Below are 19,533 nucleotides of genomic sequence, written 5' to 3'. Positions count from 1 at the left end.
TGGCTCATGTCACGCCTTGGCACCCTGACAGGCAGGACAACTTTTCTTTATATAAACACTTTGGCTTGGCTAACCAGGAATTTAGAATTTAAAGCAAAAATATCAATTTACAAAGAAGAGAAAATTAACTCAGCAAAACCCACTGTGATTGAATGAATGAGGGAAACTCAAACAAAGGGGGATATTGCCCATTTGATTATTCAATAAGGGTTTTGAATAGTCATGCAGGGTCAAATTCAGCCAAATGCATGGGGAAATAAATGGCAAACAATCACTTTAAGATCAAACCAAGCTAGAATTCTCAGCCCACCCACAATGGAGCAATCACAACTGACCTCTGTGAATTATTTGATGCATGCGTATGAGACAGCCATTTTTCATTCTTTCTTTACAAGATGGAAGGTAGATGCCATTTAAACATTGATCAAATAATGAACAAAGGTCCTGTTGCTACAGAGCTACATTGTATCCCCACCAGATTAACAGAAGATGAGGTGTTGTAAACAGATCTTTGGAAGAACTAAAAAAGCTGTGAAAACAATCATCAGTGGCCTGTGTTCCCACAGCATCTCTTGTTGAGTCAATTTCATATATAGAACATATCTTTAAAATCTCAAAATAGTCGAATTAACTAATTATGACTACCAAAATCTGCGATTCTCCCTACCCTATTTATTACCTTTTGTTTATGGTTTTATCAATAATGATGAAAAAGTAGCTTCTTCTAAACAACATTACCCAATTCAAGACCAGAGTACAAAACCCATATCCTATTTAAGGCCAAAATGGCCAAAACTGATACCCTATTTATGACCAAAACGACTGAAAAACCATACCTTTTGGGACCACACATACCCCTATAGTGCATATAAGGGAGTACCCCCGCCCCGGGTGACAGTAGAAGTGGGTACCTGTCAAAAGCGGAGGTAAAGTTAAGGGCTAAGGAGCTAACCCTAAACAGGCCAACCCCCCTCTTTTGGAACTGCCCAAAGAAGTTGATCCCCAGGCCAGCATTGCAGTTCAGACAATACAGAGGAATGTACAATTAACCACTGGATAAAATTTGAATTCTATCCAGCATACATGTATATTTATGAACAACTTCACAGTACCCGGGGGGGTACTCCCAGAAAATTTGGTGGGGAGTGCTTCACCCCTTTGTTGATCTCTTCGGGGAAATCTGATATCCCCAAAGTTCGCCTCTAACTCTCAACATTGCTTATTTCTTACAGAGAAAAACCGTATTCAACAAGAGATACGGAAATAGGATACTAACCTTGAGTATACGCTTCAGCATGTCTTTTCCACCACACGCTCGTGGATACAGAGCTTCAACTGTGTTCACTTTCAGAAAAAAACGGCTTCTGTTAAATATGTTCCCGTTGTATACAGTGCAAACTATGGCCAGCAATACTTCATCCAGGTTGTTGTTAACATTATAGGCTATTGCACTTAGTGTTATCACCGAATCACGAACAATAAGAACCAAAAGTCGGAACAACACCAGTTTTGAATATTTGTAAAATCCGCCATTCGATGACAGAAGGCTCTCCGTTATTTTCCTTCAAAACAATACTAAGCTGTTCTCTTTTGCCAACAGTTTTGCTTCAAAAGTCGAAGAAATGTGTCTTCAAGATATTTCTATCCTCAGTATGGAAGGACACGGACCTGATGGTTTGCAAATAGAAGAAAATCTTCCCCAATCGAAACGCCATTTCTGCGCTTTGTGAAACGAGCTGCGCGGCACCGTTTAAACCGGATGTGACGTCACTTTTTGTTGGATGATCCAGTACAAAAATTTCAGGAGTCTTCTGCCCCGCCCCTGATTCATATTTTTAAAGGACTCTCGACTGATCAAGACGATGAAAACGGCCAGGACTGTGTGTGCCACTCTATCGAATTTTATGGCCGTTTATGCTCGCTGTTTTACTGGAAATATTTTACAGAACAGCTCACAAGGACACTGGGAAGTTAAAATCGTTTCTATAGCAGCAGAAGGAACGTAATTAACGGTGAGTCGTTGTTTCCTGTTTTACACCGTTGACTTCCAAAGAATAACCTTGTGATTTGCATAAAATTGAACTCGCTTACATGCCGTAACATTTTATTTTACTGACGGAGAACATTTTAATTCCCAGAGCTATAACTTTTCGGGTGAAAAAAGCAATAACCAAGGTTTCCTAAAATGTAGATATTTTGACCAAATAATATATACCAGAGGCCATTTATACTAGTCAAAGTTGGCCTTTATTTGTTCCTTGCCAAGAGACACAAATGGCGGCTGTACAAATACCCTTCGTTAAAAAGCTACAAACAAAACTTCAAGAAACTTATTACACGATTTTAAAGTATAAGAATGAAATAATATTTGTGCCAAGTTTTGTTTTCATAGGATTGTTTTTACGCCCCAGCTGTTTTCGTAAAGACGCGTGAAATTCTGAACATTTTAAGTCGCAAAAACAGCCATTATATGCAAATTTCGAACTTTCTTAAATTTTGGCCCTAAAACAAATCGTTGGAACTTTAAACTTTTTTTCCTTGAATAAGTTCACTCAAAGGTATGTTTTGGCGAAATAAACGAAAAATCGATTTTGCGTGACTATCTTCCAATTCCCGACACTCAGAAAATCACACACACACTCACACAGAAAATCTCTCTTAATTTTCCTTGCGATTTATGACCTCGCTGTGATGAAACAGCCAAAGAATTTCCTTCATTTGCCTAAAACCACAAGAAATACTCGCAAAATTGCAAATAAATTAATGACCGTCGCTTCTGCCGAAATAAACTTGCAAAGTAAACACGATCTTATTTGTCACCTATCGAAAGCGAAAGCTGCAACTTCAGCGCATTCCATGGCTGACGTAATACCTTTTTTAGCGTGTTCATTATTCCGTTTGAATCCAACGCTTCGATAAAACCAAAAGAAGATATATTTTACCCACAACAAAGAAAACAATATCCGTAAAATTGTCCGTGTATTAATGTTTTAACAGCTTTTAGCGAATAAACATCACACGTTGCGTGACTCAAAATTTGGCCGAGAGGGAGTTTGGGTCTGGTCGCCGACAAAAAAAATAAAATAACAAGAAGATCTGTTAGATCTTATAACCGCGCTTTTAAAGTTTAACTGTTTTCTTAGCACTACAGTCGCAACGCAGTGTACATTCCAAAGCAATCCTTGATGATTCATTGATTACCGTAGACACCAGATTACTTGATCAACACAAACTGTATTATTGCACCATCAGTCGTAACCGGTGTGAAATCTCCGATGACGTAATAGTCTTAATCTGGAGATTTCTTCGGGATACGTATGGGCATGAAGATACGAACACTATTAACAACAGCTTTCTTTCTTAAAAGTCACGATTAAATTAAATTGTTTTTTCCCTTGAGTAAAGGGCTAGCAAAGAAGTCACACAAGTTACATAATTCAAGAATTGCGTTATCCACGGCTATCCTTAGTACGGTGGTTATTTCCCTACCAATGACGTAATCCTTGCACGTTCTGACAAGTTCGTTGCTTGGCTTGCAAATGTTTAATTTTCCTTCCGATCTATGAACTCGCTGCGATGAAACCGCCAAAGAATTTACTTCATTTGCCTAAAACCACAAGAAATACTCGCAAAATTACAAATAAATTAATGAACGTCGCTTCTGGCGAAATAAACTTGCAAAATAAACACGATCTTATTTGTCACGTAGCGAAAGTGAAAGCTGCAACGTCAACGCATTCCATGGCTGACGTAATACCTTTTTTTAGCGTGTTTATTATTCCCTTTAAATCCAACGTTTTGATAAAACGAAAAGAAAAAATATTTTTTTCACAACAAAGAAAACAATATCCGTAAAATTGTCCGTCTATTTATGTTTTAACAGCTTCTGCCGCGAAAACATCACACGTTGCGTGACTCAAACTTTGGCCGAGCGGAGGTCTGCGTCTGGTCACCGACAAAAAAAAAAAAAAACGATCTGTTAGATCTTATAACCGCGCTTTTAAAATTTAACTGTTTTCTTAGTACTACAGTCGCAACGCAGTGCATATTCCAAAGCAATCTTTGATGATTCATTGATTACTGTAGACATCACAGCACTTGATCAACACAAACTCTATTATCGCACCATCAGTCGTAGCCGTTGTGACATCTCCGATGACGTAATAGTCTTAATCTGGAAGTTTCTTCGGGATATGTATGGGCATGAAGATACGAACACTATTACAAACCGCTTTCTTTCTTTAAAGTCACGATTAAATTTAATTGTTTTTTTCCCTTGAGTTAAGGGTTAGCAAAGAAGTCACACGAGTCACATAATTCAAGAATTGCGTTATCTACGGCTATCTTTAGTACGGTGGTTATTTCCCTATCAATGACGTAATCTTTGCACGTTCTGACACGTTCTTTGCTTGGCTTCCAAACATTTAATTTTCTTTCCGATCTATGAACTCGCTGCGATGAAACAGTCAAAGGATTTACTTCATTTGCCTAAAACCGCAAGAAATACTCGCAAAATTACAAATAAATTAATGAACGTCGCTTCTGCCGAAATAAACTTGCAAAGTAAACACGATCGTATTTGTCACGTAGCGAAAGTGAAAGCTGCAACGTCAGCGCATTCCATGGCTGACGTAATACCTTTTTTCAGCGTATTTATTATTCCCTTTAAATCCAACGCTTTGATAAAGCGAAAAGAAAATATATTTTACCCACAAAAAAGAAAACAATATCCGTAAAATTGTTCGTGTGTTTATGTTTTAACAGCTTCTGGCGGAAAAACATCACACGTTGCGTGACTCAAAGTTTGGCCGAGCGGAGGTCTGCGTCTGGTCACCGACAAAAAAAATACAAAAAAAAATAATAAACCACGGGTAAACCTAGAACCGCGCTCGGCCCATGGCCGCGCGGTTAATAATAAACCCCGGGTAAACCAAGAACCGCGCTCGGCCCATGGCCGCGCGGTTAATAATAAACCAAGGGTAGATTATGAACCGCGCTCGGCCCATGGCCGAGCGGTTAAAAAATAAACCACGGGTAAACCATGAACCGCGCTTGGCCCATGGCCGCGCGGTTAACAAGAAGATTTTTGTCTCTAGTGCGAAGCACAGACACCATGAGAAAACGCTAAAATCCTCTGGTAAGTGCTTCATATATGGCAAATTATTATGTCATACGAATAAAGTTTCACCGAGGTTTCTCCTACGTGACGGCACGGCGGAAAAACCGCTGCTCATGCGCAGTAGATTTCGGTTCGTCTTCCCGCCTTTCCATTTTCAAAATGGCGGACGACGAATCAAAAACGAACACGTCATTGTCATGGCTTTTGGCAACATCTTGCCCGCTCAAGGCAGTTACAATCAAGTCGGCTACTTTGGGCAATGATCCGTGCTGCTGTTTTGACTGTGATCGAGAGGATCGGAACGGTGTTGTCAGTTTTCTCAGGCGATGAAGACAGCTCTTCCGAAAGGAAACTTTCAGCTTTTCCAAATTCACCCGAGGTACCGTTTTTCCTTTTCTTAAGGTCGTGTCAAGTTCTTTAAGGTTTTGAACCGCAATTTCTTGTAGCTTGTTTAATTTTACGGAACATATAGAATATGACTTTTTTTTCGTGCTGATGAAAATTTTTAAATGCTATTTGTTCATGAACTTTTGTGTCGTTGCCTGAAGAAAGAAAAGGAGGACGAATTCGTAAGTAGTACACACTAATGCCTAATGTTGTTGTGTTTTTCGCTTGTGTGCTACTCATTCGTGCTTTGTTTTGCCGCTTCAGTGGTGCCATGTACTGCCATGAGCTGAGAACTTGTAGTAAGCTTATAGAGGTTTAGTATGGCATTGTAGAAAGTTGTATTGTATATGTAATACAGCTTGAAGGATAAAATAAATTGCTCTTTGTTTATGTTAGCCTGTGTTTGATATTATGGCTTATGCTACTTCGCACTTACTACGATTCTTGTTCCTTGGCTACGCAGCTTTCCCCGCAGCTGCGGGCTTCGTTATTGCAAACATATCTCCATTGTGTTAACGAAAAAAGCAATCCGCCAAAAGGGGTTCTTGTTCCACTTTATACTGGGGGAACATTCGTTCATGTGAAGGCTTGTAGTTACATCGAAATTCAGTCAGTGTAAAACGCAGACTGTGCACTGGAGACTGCAGAGTGAGGGGGAAATACATACTGCAGACATTATTATAACTGAATCGTGTTTTATCGAGAGCTAACCTTAAACAGGCTAACTGGAGAAAATATTCAGGCTAACCCTGGGGCAGATACAGAGCAGGGGTTTCGAGATACGAGCTGCCAAAAGGCGGTCCCCTGTAGGGGGACCAGTGGCTTTCATGCTGGAAATTTTTGAAATTGTGGTCCTTGAATTGGAAATAGGATTTCTTTTATTCTGAGGCCAAGTTAGCATGTTACGCTTTATTTTATTTTTTTTTTTAATCTAGGGGGTTCAACCGAACCAGCCAAAGCCCCCTAGATCCTTCCCAGCTAACCCGAGTGATATTCAGTCTAACCCTAGAACTATTTACGCTTAACTCTCACTTCTTTTAGCTTGAATAAGGTTGGTCTGTTTACTGTTAACACACAGTAACACTTAAAAAGTCTTCAGTCTGCATTTTAACACCTGACCTGCAGTCCAAAGTCTGCGTCTTACACTGACCACGTTGGAAAGCATGCCTTTTTGCAAAAAGCACCATTGTGAGAAAACACATGAAAACTGCACCATCCCTCCTCCCCCAATAGTAAGTTTAAGTCTTGTTCCAAGCAAATACCATATGCCATCTCTCCTAGATACTTTTAAGGAGAAGGTTCAGTAGCCTACACTGCAACAAAATTCTACTGTTTCATATAATTGTGTTCCAGATAAATTCTATACCCTTGCAGACCCTGCCACCAAATTTTGTTTACTCTCTCCCCCAACTTCCAACCATCTTAAGGGGTCACCACCTTATTGTGGAGGGATGGTTTTTGTATCTAAGACCCTGTGAGCTATGTCAGCTGGAGTCTTGTACTTCTGGTAGGTTGAAGGATAGGGACCAGACAAATTGTGATCACCTAGCTTTCTAGGTTGGGTGTTGGGCTGAGGGCTGATAACCCACTACTGTAGAAAATAAGACTATAGCAGATCCAGAAGATATTCAAATCTCTATCAACATCAGTGAAGCAACAAGGGCTAATATCATAACACATGCATTTGGAGCAAACCCCTTCCTCTGAACATCCCACTGAAAATGCCAGTTCACCTTCATACTTTCCTTTTCAAAATTTTAAGTTTCGAATTCTTCTTCCCCGCCCCCCACAACTCCTCAGAATTTCCATTGACCTCCCTTGAGGTGGATATGGTTATCTTCTGGCACCGCAATTCACTTTTTGGTAAATTAATCAGATCAGGCAAATGATGTCTCAGCAAAATGTTAATCTGATTAAAATGCAACTTAGAGATTTGCAACTCCAAAATAACTACATGTAAAAACTAGCATTAAGTTAACCTCTCCCATTCCCAAACAAAGAGACCAAACAAGCGCGACTAGAATTGTTTCATTAAAAACACCGCCCAAATATAGAAAACTAAACTGAAATAAAATAAAATCCAACACAAACACACAAGCAATGAGCATCATTAAAAAACTGGATCATTGGATAATGCAATTTGAGAGTTTTCATTGTTTTAGCCATCAGGGGTTATGAGCCATTATACCATGCTCTACAAATATGGAAAGCGTATGCATGGTTTTTTGAGCATTTTTATTGTTATTTAAGTCTAGTTTTCCACCCGTGCCTGTTGGATATGAGAAGATTAAAGCCAACTCAGCGCTACGTGCCTTGTTGGCTATCTATTATCTCATATCCAACACACTCTTGTGGAATAATTGATAATTATTCACTCCCTAACGAGTGAATGATGCGTGATCCAAACAATAAAACGGCTGGCGAAAACTCATGTTCCGCCAGTGTTTCTGAAACGGAAATCCTGAGAATACAAGAAGATACTGTACCAGAAAACACAAAAAAGTCTTCAAAGTTTTGAATTTTCAATTTTCATTTCAAGTGAAAATGAAAACTTTGATTGAGCAATGAAATTATTTTGCAAACAGACTTTTCATTTAGATTGCTGATTTGAACTGTGTTAAAAGACCATTTAGCTAGATTGTGATCAACGAGCATTTTATCGCAGGTTAACTGAACTTGCCATGTTAGAAGATTCTGTCAAGAATTGTGCACATCTTCATACCGCTTGCATGTTTTCAACGCATGAATTGAGAGGTCAATTAAATTATCTTTTAATGGTTTCCTTTTCATCTGTTGTTGAGATCACTTTGTACATACACTAAAAACTTGTCAATCTCAGTGAATAACAGCCACTATTCACCTCGATTGCAAAGAATAATTGTTAAATATCGCATAAACTACCACACCAAAATATTATGATCTACAAATTTTTAAGAAGTCAAATCCCAACCAAGTTGTTTACCAAACTATAATTTTTCTGTCTTCAAACATTTTTCTTTATTAATTACTGGGGAATCCTGAAATACATGTTCCATGCATTTGGTTCCTTAATTATCCCTTTTATTATTCCTTAATCTTTTTATGAAAGGGGACATATCATTTAGTATCCTCTCCAAGGAAGATGGCATTCATTTCATCCATGAAAAAAACTTCAAGTTGATGTACATGGCCATGTCACACTGTCTCCAGCCAGAGAGTCAAGTAATTGAAAGAGAGGAGAGTGTGAAAATCTGAGGTCTAACTGTGCAAAAAAAGAGGAAAAATGTAAAATTAAATTAAGCTATACTTTGGCTTCATCCTTTGAATACTTATTACATTGCAAGAAGAAATGTCATTAACTTAGTATCTGCACTGTTCATACATTATAAAATACTGCGTAGAGCATTAAAGACTATGCAACTCGTTTCAACCTATATTGTGAATACCTCAGTCATTTTGCTAGCTTTGTAACTGGGAAGTTTAAATCATGTAGTACAACATAATCATGAAGTACAACAAAAGGAGTGTTACTTCTTGAGGTTTCACTCAATAAAAAATAAATAAATAAAAACATTTCATTAACCTCATCATCATCAGACTAATTAAACCCAAGAAAAGTCTGCCTTCAGGTCAAAAAATAATTTTACAAGATAACTTTTAAAAACTCTTTCAAAACCACGCAATTAGTCCATTCAATAACAACGAAACAAAAAAACTTAGTGTACATCTGTCATATCAGATTCTTGCACACTTTATTTACATGTGTCGGTGGGCTTTGAAGAACGAGGTATATAATAATAGTTGCTATTCTTATTCAATGAGATGCTAATAAGTGGCCGGGTATTCTGAAGTTTAGCCAAACATTGCATGTAAGATTTATATCCTTAAATCTACAAAATTAAGCTCATTTACAGTACAGTGTCAACGGTTTTCGTCACTTATTTATATCAACATGGCAGACAAAAAACCTGACGGGTCTCTTCCCAGAGGCAAGTCAAGATATGACGGGTAATTCAAATGATAGCGAACAAAATCTTCAACTTTTAAAATGCAGACTCATCGAGCCAAAAAGTTTCCGAAGCCACACACGAACTAGGAAATGTTGCCACCAGCAAAAATCAACCATTTACGGAAGGAAAGGAAGGAAAACTTGGCTTACCTTTCAATATAGCTTTCCATTATGCTGTGTTCATTGTGTTAAGTCATCTGTACACCAATATCTGCAGCAGAAGAGTATTGTAAATAAACTAAGCACGTGCTTCCGCTTGGCACAAAATGAACACGACACCAACGCACAAAAGAAATCACAACACAAAGAATAACACTCAAAGAAAGCGACAAAACAAAGCTAACATTTGCAACATACTTACTTTTGCTTAATCCGCATACTCTGTGACAAGTAGAGGTTCTAACTGGGTAAAAATCCACAATATTTCTTGCTGTTCGATGCTCCCGCTTGCAAAATGTTCAGACATTTTCGAAACTTGTTTGCAGCCGCAAATTGTCAGCGGCGAGCGCTTGAGCATGCTCCAAGACAACGGATTTTTCAGCCAATCAGCCGTTTTTCCGCCGTGCGGAATGATTCATGTAATGTGTCACGTAGGGCACGGCGGAAAAACCGCTGATTGGCTGAAAAATCCGTTGTCTTGGAGCATGCTCAAGCGCTCGCCGCTGACAATTTGCGGCTGCAAACAAGTTTCGAAAATGTCTGAACATTTTGCAAGCGGGAGCATCGAACAGCAAGAAATATTGTGGATTTTTACCCAGTTAGAACCTCTACTTGTCACAGAGTATGCGGATTAAGCAAAAGTAAGTATGTTGCAAATGTTAGCTTTGTTTTGTCGCTTTCTTTGAGTGTTATTCTTTGTGTTGTGATTTCTTTTGTGCGTTGGTGTCGTGTTCATTTTGTGCCAAGCGGAAGCACGTGCTTAGTTTATTTACAATACTCTTCTGCTGCAGATATTGGTGTACAGATGACTTAACACAATGAACACAGCATAATGGAAAGCTATATTGAAAGGTAAGCCAAGTTTTCCTTCCTTTCCTTCCGTAAATGGTTGATTTTTGCTGGTGGCAACATTTCCTAGTTCGTGTGTGGCTTCGGAAACTTTTTGGCTCGATGAGTCTGCATTTTAAAAGTTGAAGATTTTGTTCGCTATCATTTGAATTACCCGTCATATCTTGACTTGCCTCTGGGAAGAGACCCGTCAGGTTTTTTGTCTGCCATGTTGATATAAATAAGTGACGAAAACCGTTGACACTGTACTGTAAATGAGCTTAATTTTGTAGATTTAAGGATATAAATCTTACATGCAATGTTTGGCTAAACTTCAGAATACCCGGCCACTTATTAGCATCTCATTGAATAAGAATAGCAACTATTATTATATACCTCGTTCTTCAAAGCCCACCGACACATGTAAATAAAGTGTGCAAGAATCTGATATGACAGATGTACACTAAGTTTTTTTGTTTCGTTGTTATTGAATGGACTAATTGCGTGGTTTTGAAAGAGTTTTTAAAAGTTATCTTGTAAAATTATTTTTTGACCTGAAGGCAGACTTTTCTTGGGTTTAATTAGTCTGATGATGATGAGGTTAATGAAATGTTTTTATTTATTTATTTTTTATTGAGTGAAACCTCAAGAAGTAACACTCCTTTTGTTGTACTTCATGATTATGTTGTACTACATGATTTAAACTTCCCAGTTACAAAGCTAGCAAAATGACTGAGGTATTCACAATATAGGTTGAAACGAGTTGCATAGTCTTTAATGCTCTACGCAGTATTTTATAATGTATGAACAGTGCAGATACTAAGTTAATGACATTTCTTCTTGCAATGTAATAAGTATTCAAAGGATGAAGCCAAAGTATAGCTTAATTTAATTTTACATTTTTCCTCTTTTTTTGCACAGTTAGACCTCAGATTTTCACACTCTCCTCTCTTTCAATTACTTGACTCTCTGGCTGGAGACAGTGTGACATGGCCATGTACATCAACTTGAAGTTTTTTTCATGGATGAAATGAATGCCATCTTCCTTGGAGAGGATACTAAATGATATGTCCCCTTTCATAAAAAGATTAAGGAATAATAAAAGGGATAATTAAGGAACCAAATGCATGGAACATGTATTTCAGGATTCCCCAGTAATTAATAAAGAAAAATGTTTGAAGACAGAAAAGTTATAGTTTGGTAAACAACTTGGTTGGGATTTGACTTCTTAAAAATTTGTAGATCATAATATTTTGGTGTGGTAGTTTATGCGATATTTAACAATTATTCTTTGCAATCGAGGTGAATAGTGGCTGTTATTCACTGAGATTGACAAGTTTTTAGTGTATGTACAAAGTGATCTCAACAACAGATGAAAAGGAAACCATTAAAAGATAATTTAATTGACCTCTCAATTCATGCGTTGAAAACATGCAAGCGGTATGAAGATGTGCACAATTCTTGACAGAATCTTCTAACATGGCAAGTTTAGTTAACCTGCGATAAAATGCTCGTTGATCACAATCTAGCTAAATGGTCTTTTAACACAGTTCAAATCAGCAATCTAAATGAAAAGTCTGTTTGCAAAATAATTTCATTGCTCAATCAAAGTTTTCATTTTCACTTGAAATGAAAATTGAAAATTCAAAACTTTGAAGACTTTTTTGTGTTTTCTGGTACAGTATCTTCTTGTATTCTCAGGATTTCCGTTTCAGAAACACTGGCGGAACATGAGTTTTCGCCAGCCGTTTTGTTATTGTTTGGATCACGCATCATTCACTCGTTAGGGAGTGAATAATTATCAATTATTCCACGAGAGCGTGTTGGATATGAGATAATAGATAGCCAACAAGGCACGTAGCGCTGAGTTGGTTTTAATCTTCTCATATCCAACAGGCACGAGTGGAAAACTAGACTTAAATAACAATAAAAATGCTCAAAAAACCATGCATACGCTTTCCATATTTGTAGAGCATGGTATAATGGCTCATAACCCCTGATGGCTAAAACAATGAAAACTCTCAAATTGCATTATCCAATGATCCAGTTTTTTAATGATGCTCATTGCTTGTGTGTTTGTGTTGGATTTTATTTTTATTTCAGTTTAATTTTCTATATTTGGGCGGTGTTTTTAATGAAACAATTCTAGTCGCGCTTGTTTGGTCTCTTTGTTTGGGAATGGGAGAGGTTAACTTAACGGTAGTTTTTACATGTAGTTATTTTGGAGTTGCAAATCTCTAAGTTGCATTTTAATCAGATTAACATTTTGCTGAGACATCATTTGCCTGATCTGATTAATTTACCAAAAAGTGAATTGTGGTGCCAGAAGATAACCATATCCACCTCAAGGGAGGTCAATGGAAATTCTGAGGAGTTGTGGGGGGAGGAAGAACTCGAAACTTAAAATTTTGAAAAGGAAAGTATGAAGGTGAACTGGCATTTTCAGTGGGGTGTTCAGAGGAAGGGGTTTGCTCCAAATGCATGTGTTATGATATTAGCCCTTGTTGCTTCACTGATGTTGATAGAGATTTGAATATTTTCTGTATCTGCTATAGCCTTATTTTCTACAGTAGTGGGTTATCAGCCCTCAGCCCTCAGCCCAACACCCAACCTAGAAAGCCAGGTGATCACAATTTGTCTGGTCCCTATCCTTCAACCTACCAGAAGTACAAGACTCCAGCTGACATAGCTCATAGGGTCTTAGATACAAAAACCATCCCTCCACAATAAGGTGGTGACCCCTTAAGATGGTTGGAAGTTGGGGGAGAGAGTAAACAAAATTTGGTGGCAGGGTCTGCAAGGGTATAGAATTTATCTGGAACACAATTATATGAAACAGTAGAATTTTGTTGCAGTGTAGGCTACTGAACCTTCTCCTTAAAAGTATCTAGGAGAGATGGCATACGGTATTTGCTTGGAACAAGACTTAAACTTACTATTGGGGGAGGAGGGATGGTGCAGTTTTCATGTGTTTTCTCACAATGGTGCTTTTTGCAAAAAGGCATGCTTTCCAACGTGGTCAGTGTAAGATGCAGACTTTGGACTGCAGGTCAGGTGTTAAAATGCAGACTGAAGACTTTTTAAGTGTTACTGTGTGTTAACAGTAAACAGACCAACCTTATTCAAGCTAAAAGAAGTGAGAGTTAAGCGTAAATAGTTCTAGGGTTAGACTGAATATCACTCGGGTTAGCTGGGAAGGATCTAGGGGGCTTTGGCTGGTTCGGTTGAACCCCCTAGATTAAAAAAAAAAATAAAATAAAGCGTAACATGCTAACTTGGCCTCAGAATAAAAGAAATCCTATTTCCAATTCAAGGACCACAATTTCAAAAATTTCCAGCATGAAAGCCACTGGTCCCCCTACAGGGGACCGCCTTTTGGCAGCTCGTATCTCGAAACCCCTGCTCTGTATCCGCCCCAGGGTTAGCCTGAATATTTTCTCCAGTTAGCCTGTTTAAGGTTAGCTCTCGATAAAACACGATTCAGTTATAATAATGTCTGCAGTATGTATTTCCCCCTCACTCTGCAGTCTCCAGTGCACAGTCTGCGTTTTACACTGACTGAATTTCGATGTAACTACAAGCCGTCACATGAACGAATGTTCCCCCAGTATAAAGTGGAACAAGAACCCCTTTTGGCGGATTGCTTTTTTCGTTAACACAATGGAGATATGTTTGCAATAACGAAGCCCGCAGCTGCGGGGAAAGCTGCGTAGCCAAGGAACAAGAATCGTAGTAAGTGCGAAGTAGCATAAGCCATAATATCAAACACAGGCTAACATAAACAAAGAGCAATTTATTTTATTCTTCAAGCTGTATTACATATACAATACAACTTTCTACAATGCAATACTAAACCTCTATAAGCTTACTACAAGTTCTCAGCTCATGGCAGTACATGGTATCCACTGAAGCGGCAAAACAAAGCACGAATGAGTAGCACACAAGCGAAAAACACAACAACATTAGGCACTAGTGTGTACTACTTACGAATTCGTCCTCCTTTTCTTTCTTCAGGCAACGATACAAAAGTTCATGAACAAATAGCATTTAAAAATTTTCATCAGCACGAAAAAAAAGTCATATTCTATATGTTCCGTAAAATTAAACAAGCTACAAGAAATTGCGGTTCAAAACCTTAAAGAACTTGACACGACCTTAAGAAAAGGAAAAACGGTACCTCGGGTGAATTTGGAAAAGCTGAAAGTTTCCTTTCGGAAGAGCTGTCTTCATCGCCTGAGAAAACTGACAACACCGTTCCGATCCTCTCGATCACAGTCAAAACAGCAGCACGGATCATTGCCCAAAGTAGCCGACTTGATTGTAACTGCCTTGAGCGGGCAAGATGTTGCCAAAAGCCATGACAATGACGTGTTCGTTTTTGATTCGTCGTCCGCCATTTTGAAAATGGAAAGGCGGGAAGACGAACCGAAATCTACTGCGCATGAGCAGCGGTTTTTCCGCCGTGCCGAATCATTCTCTACTGGGTACCAGGAGGGTAATATCATCGATAATCACTCGTAATCTCTTCGTGACCCGAAATTAACAACCAATGACAGTCGGAACCAATCGAATGTGTATTAGTAAAGACGACAATTGCGTCATCACCATGTGCTTTCCACGACTACTCCCGACAACTGCAAGAAAACTGATTACGACGATTTGCTTTCGTTGCCAAAAGTGGAGCTGGTCCGACAGGTTAAAGAGAGAGTAGTGATACGTGTGTGATACGAGTTGTCCTATCGGTAAGTTACCTTTTAGTTTCTTACTTTGTGATGAATTTCTTAAGAGTCCCTGTCCATAAAAATGGAAAATATCTCGGCAAGGGTCGAAAATTCGATTTCGCTCATATTTTCATGGTAGATAGGCTAGGGCATGACAAAAACTAGTGGATAGTTTTTTTTGGCAAAATATCCTTTTATTTCAAAGAAATATACAAATTACCAAATTCCGTTAAAATCGTCATTTAACGCACCATTTTATTACACAAGTTTGAGAACCTCGCATGCAAAACCACATCATTCTTCCGTCTTTAAAACATTCAAATATTTTTGTGCAATGTTTAAATGTGTACTGGGTTGATTTTAGGGAATGTTGCGTTGTCTTTTTTTGGGTGCAAAATAATTAAATTTCGAAAACATGTATTTCATTCACTTAAAAATACTTCGTGAATATAATTAATTTTCACCATGTGCGAAACCTTCAAATGGATCAAGCTTCTGGTGGTTGAATCGCAGAAGGATGGTCTACAGATTCCTGTAAAAATTTCTTTGGGCAAATGATTGTGAGCGACGCGAGAGCTTTTCAAAGTACGTCAAAAATGCAAATATTTGACCATCCGTCGTCAAATTTCAATTTCCGGGTTAGACGTATATTTTAGCATGCGCCACACGACTTGACCTATGCTAAGTTGAAATAGACACAGAGCTGATACTTTCGAAATTTTCTAACCTCATTTGCTGTAAAAGGCAGGTCCAAAGCCGATTTGACGTGTTTCTCTCACCATTCGTCGCACATAAAGCAGAAGTTTGCTTTTGTTTACATAACGTCCGATGTACATCGCCAACTGTCAACTTATTTAACGGTCGAATACCATGAATCTGTGACCCTCTTTCGACACATATGATCACCACTGCATCTAAGTCAAAAACGGCTAAGTCATTTGTAGATAGTTGCTTGCTTTGCACTACACTAAAATATTACGTTTGATCATCATGGTTTGATGGCTTGAATCCTTGCTTGCAACGGTTCCTTGTTCGTCACGCAATGCTGTCATCCCATTTTAGGGGGTAGGGCTAGGACAATTTCTATCCTAATACGTAAGGCTCCGTAAGGCTTGGAATCACTGGGAGCACACAATCGTGTTGAGTAGGAAGAGATTGACTTAAGAAATGAAAAGAATGAATAGTTTACCATTGCCCCTGTTGTTATCTTTTACTCGACCACCGCTACCTACATGCCCTGCGTAATACTGTAACGCTAAACTCATACCTAGGTCTTTTCGCACTATGCAATTATTTTTGGTTTACATGTAATAAAGTGGGCTACCCTCTGGGAAATGGGTGGTGACCGCTTAATGGGGCTAGCCGCTTAAATAGAGGTTGGTGTACCTTGAATATTTAATTTTTCACTGTCGGGCTATAAATTTCTTGGTGAGCATGGAGTCAATTCAAGACAATCATGATAGACGTGCGTTTGAATTATCACTCGTCATGCACCTTCAATTTCAGACTCTTATCTGCCATCGCCCTTTCCAAAACAAAGTTCTTAAATTTTGGGTGGCCGCTTAATAGGGGTAAAGACAATAATGAAACCCTTATCGGAATGACCAAATGGTGGCCGCGGAGGTAACCGGTCAATAGGTGTTTTATTTACAATATTTTACTGACGATAATTTTGGACTGTATTGACAACAGTCCACTATTGTCTGTTACATACCAATGCCTCGCCACTACGCAAACAAAATACGCCAAATAAAATAGCATGGCCAGGGCTATTTACTCACGTAATTACTAATTAAATTTAGTCTGTTTTTCTCACGAATTAGACACGTTGTGATTTCCTATTTTTATTTCAGCTAGTTCTTGCTTCATTGATCTATAATTTGTTTATGGCGATTTTCTTAAAATTCTAGTGAGTACAAGCACTAGCTTTATCAGCCATTGTCTGAAATGTCAGAACGTACAACAAACGCGATTGGACCGACGCCACGTACACTATAGAACACGATCATATAAATATACACATATTATTATATATATGAACAAACAGATGAACAATGATTAAATTGTTTCACTTATCCTGAGAGTACTCTATACGCTTATCAGCAATGGTCAGCAATCGATCAAACGCAATATTTTGGCGAAGCGTAAAGCAAGCAACTATCTACAAATGACTCAGCCGTTTTAGACTTAGATGCGGTGATGTTCATAAGCGCAGAAAGATGGTCACAGATTCATAGTGTTCGACCAATAATAGCTTGACAGTAGGCGATGTACATCGGACGTTAACCTTGTATAAACAAAAGCAAACTTCTGCTTTATGTGCGACGAATGGTGAGAGATCGACTAGAAAAAAGTCAAATTGGCTTTGGACCTGCCTTTTACAACAAATAAGGTTAGAACTTTTCCAGATTATCAGCTCTGTGTCTATTTCAACTTATTATAGGTCAAGTCGTGTCGCACATGCTAAAATATACGTCTAACCCGGAAATTGAAATTTGACGACGGATGGTCAAATATTTGCATTTTTGACGTACTTTGAAAAGCTCTCACGTCGCTCACAATCATTTGCCCAAAGAAATTTTTATAGGAATCTGTGGACCATCCTTCTGCGATTCAACCACCAGAAGCTTGATCCATTTGAAGGTTTCGCACATGGTGAAAATTAATTATATTCACGAAGTACTTTTAAGTGAATGACATACATGTCTTCGAAATTTAATTATTTTGCACCCAAAAAGACAACGCAACATTCCCTAAAACCAACCCAGTACACATTTAAACATTGCAAAAAAATATTTGAGTGTTTTAGACAGAAGAATGATGTGGTTTTGCATGCGAAGCTGTCAAACTTGCTTAATAAAATGGTGCGTCAAATGACGATTTTAACGGAATTTGGTAATTTGTATATTTCTTTGAAATAAAAGGATATTTTGCCAAAAAAACTATCCAGTAGTTTTTGTCATGCCCTAGCGTATCTACCATAAGAATATGAGCAAAATCGAATTTTCGACCCTTGCCGTGAAATTAAGAATTTGTCTGATTTTGACAGGCAGGCACTCTTAAGACGTATTTTCTCAGTATGTCACAGCTTTCGAAATATGTGTCAATCCGGCTGAATGAAAGGTTTCGAAAGGTGCTTCAAAGTTGAAGATCAAGGTACTTGGCGCTGAGAGAATCTCCATGCTGCAATTTTGTGACCGTATGTGAAGAGGATACAGATTAAGCTTTATGAGCCCCATTTGGGGAAAGGAAAGCCCGTTATGGGAAATATTGAGCCCCTTTTGGGGATAACAAAGCCCGCTGAGGGATTAAATAAGCCCTGTCAGGGAAATGTAAACGGCAGAAAATCTTTCGCCGCCGAAGGATTTAATGTGAAAATACCTTTCATTAGCCTAACATATACGAAAGCTGTGGCGATTTCCTTCCGACAAAGTCTTGTTAAATATCACCCAAGGGTTGTTTTTACTGAATCTTTCCATGCGATGGTTAGCACTGATGAGGAGGTGTGCTCGCCGTGTGAGAGAGTATTTGATAGACATTGCAAAGTACAGCAAAAACGTCATAGAGACCGAGAGCCGTCAAGATTACCGATAAAAAATATTATGAGCTCCATGAAAAAGAGAAAAGGTAGACGCAAGCTGAAGCGCATTTTCAGGAAATCTACTCCTAAATCTTCAAGTTTGAACAAGTTAGCGACTGACTATAAGTTATGGTATGTAACATACGTACACAGATGCGACTGTTTTTTTACCAACTTTGCAAATCCTAAAAGATGGGCAGCAAACAAGTTGTTACAAAATAGTAAACAAGCAAGTATGCATTGTTTAGTAGAGCACAAAACACTGAAATCATGTAGCTGTACCAAAAGATATTGTGTATTGAAAATGAAGCTTTTGATGTCCGGTGATATCGAGTTAAATCCACGCCCTGAGCAAAGTGTCTGTGATCAAACTGCATTGTCAGTAAGTTCCACCTTATTGTTAAACTATCGATTACGTCAGCTGGGATTGAGACCTCTTGATGTTGGTGGTGCAAGTGACTGTTTTTTTTTAGAGCTGTGTCACATCAGTTGTATGGTGATTCAAGTCATCACCTGCACATAAGAGAAGTTGGTGTTCAATACCTCAGGGATAACCCTGAAAGTTTTATTGAAAGCAATACAGAGCATTCATGGAATGATTATTTAAGTAATATGTCAATGCAAGGTACATGGTGTGATGCACTAATTGTTCAAGCATTTGCAGAGTCTCAACATGTAAATATTTATATCATAGAATCCCATGAAAATTTTGCTGAGGTCACTTTGGTAGAGCCCAATCACTTATCACAAC

At 38.4% G+C, this 19,533-nt stretch overlaps 1 protein-coding gene, 1 long non-coding RNA gene and 2 pseudogenes across 4 annotated transcripts in view; 3 read left to right on the top strand and 1 right to left on the bottom strand.

Moving 5' to 3' along the window:
• Window positions 1–19,533, top strand: part of LOC145482665 (uncharacterized) — a 220,389-nt pseudogene that overhangs the window by 198,454 nt on the left and 2,402 nt on the right. The window lies entirely within an intron of this gene.
• LOC145482767 (uncharacterized) lies at window positions 1,891–10,294 on the bottom strand. 2 transcript variants are annotated; one of them, XR_014048815.1, is made up of 3 exons: window positions 9,856–10,294; window positions 2,216–9,705; window positions 1,891–2,180 (listed from the first exon to the last, which is right to left on the bottom strand). It is a non-coding gene; the product is annotated as an uncharacterized LOC145482767 (long non-coding RNA). The 2 variants fall into 2 exon arrangements; XR_014048816.1 differs by lacking the exon at window positions 1,891–2,180 and having other exon boundaries at window positions 4,384–8,747; window positions 9,645–9,705.
• The window catches only part of LOC145482701 (uncharacterized), a 13,298-nt gene continuing 7,652 nt past the window's right edge, over window positions 13,888–19,533 (top strand). The window contains exon 1 of the mRNA XM_081461343.1: window positions 13,888–15,223. The gene's annotated coding sequence lies outside the window, so the exon portion shown is untranslated. The remainder of the gene's footprint in view (window positions 15,224–19,533) is intronic.
• LOC145482692 (uncharacterized) overlaps window positions 17,301–19,533 on the top strand; it is a 4,486-nt pseudogene continuing 2,253 nt past the window's right edge.

This window comes from Orbicella franksi, chromosome 3 (genome assembly GCF_964199315.1).
Source record: "Orbicella franksi chromosome 3, jaOrbFran1.1, whole genome shotgun sequence".
Lineage (NCBI taxonomy): Eukaryota > Metazoa > Cnidaria > Anthozoa > Scleractinia > Merulinidae > Orbicella > Orbicella franksi.
This window is presented reverse-complemented; position numbering and strand designations above follow the sequence as displayed.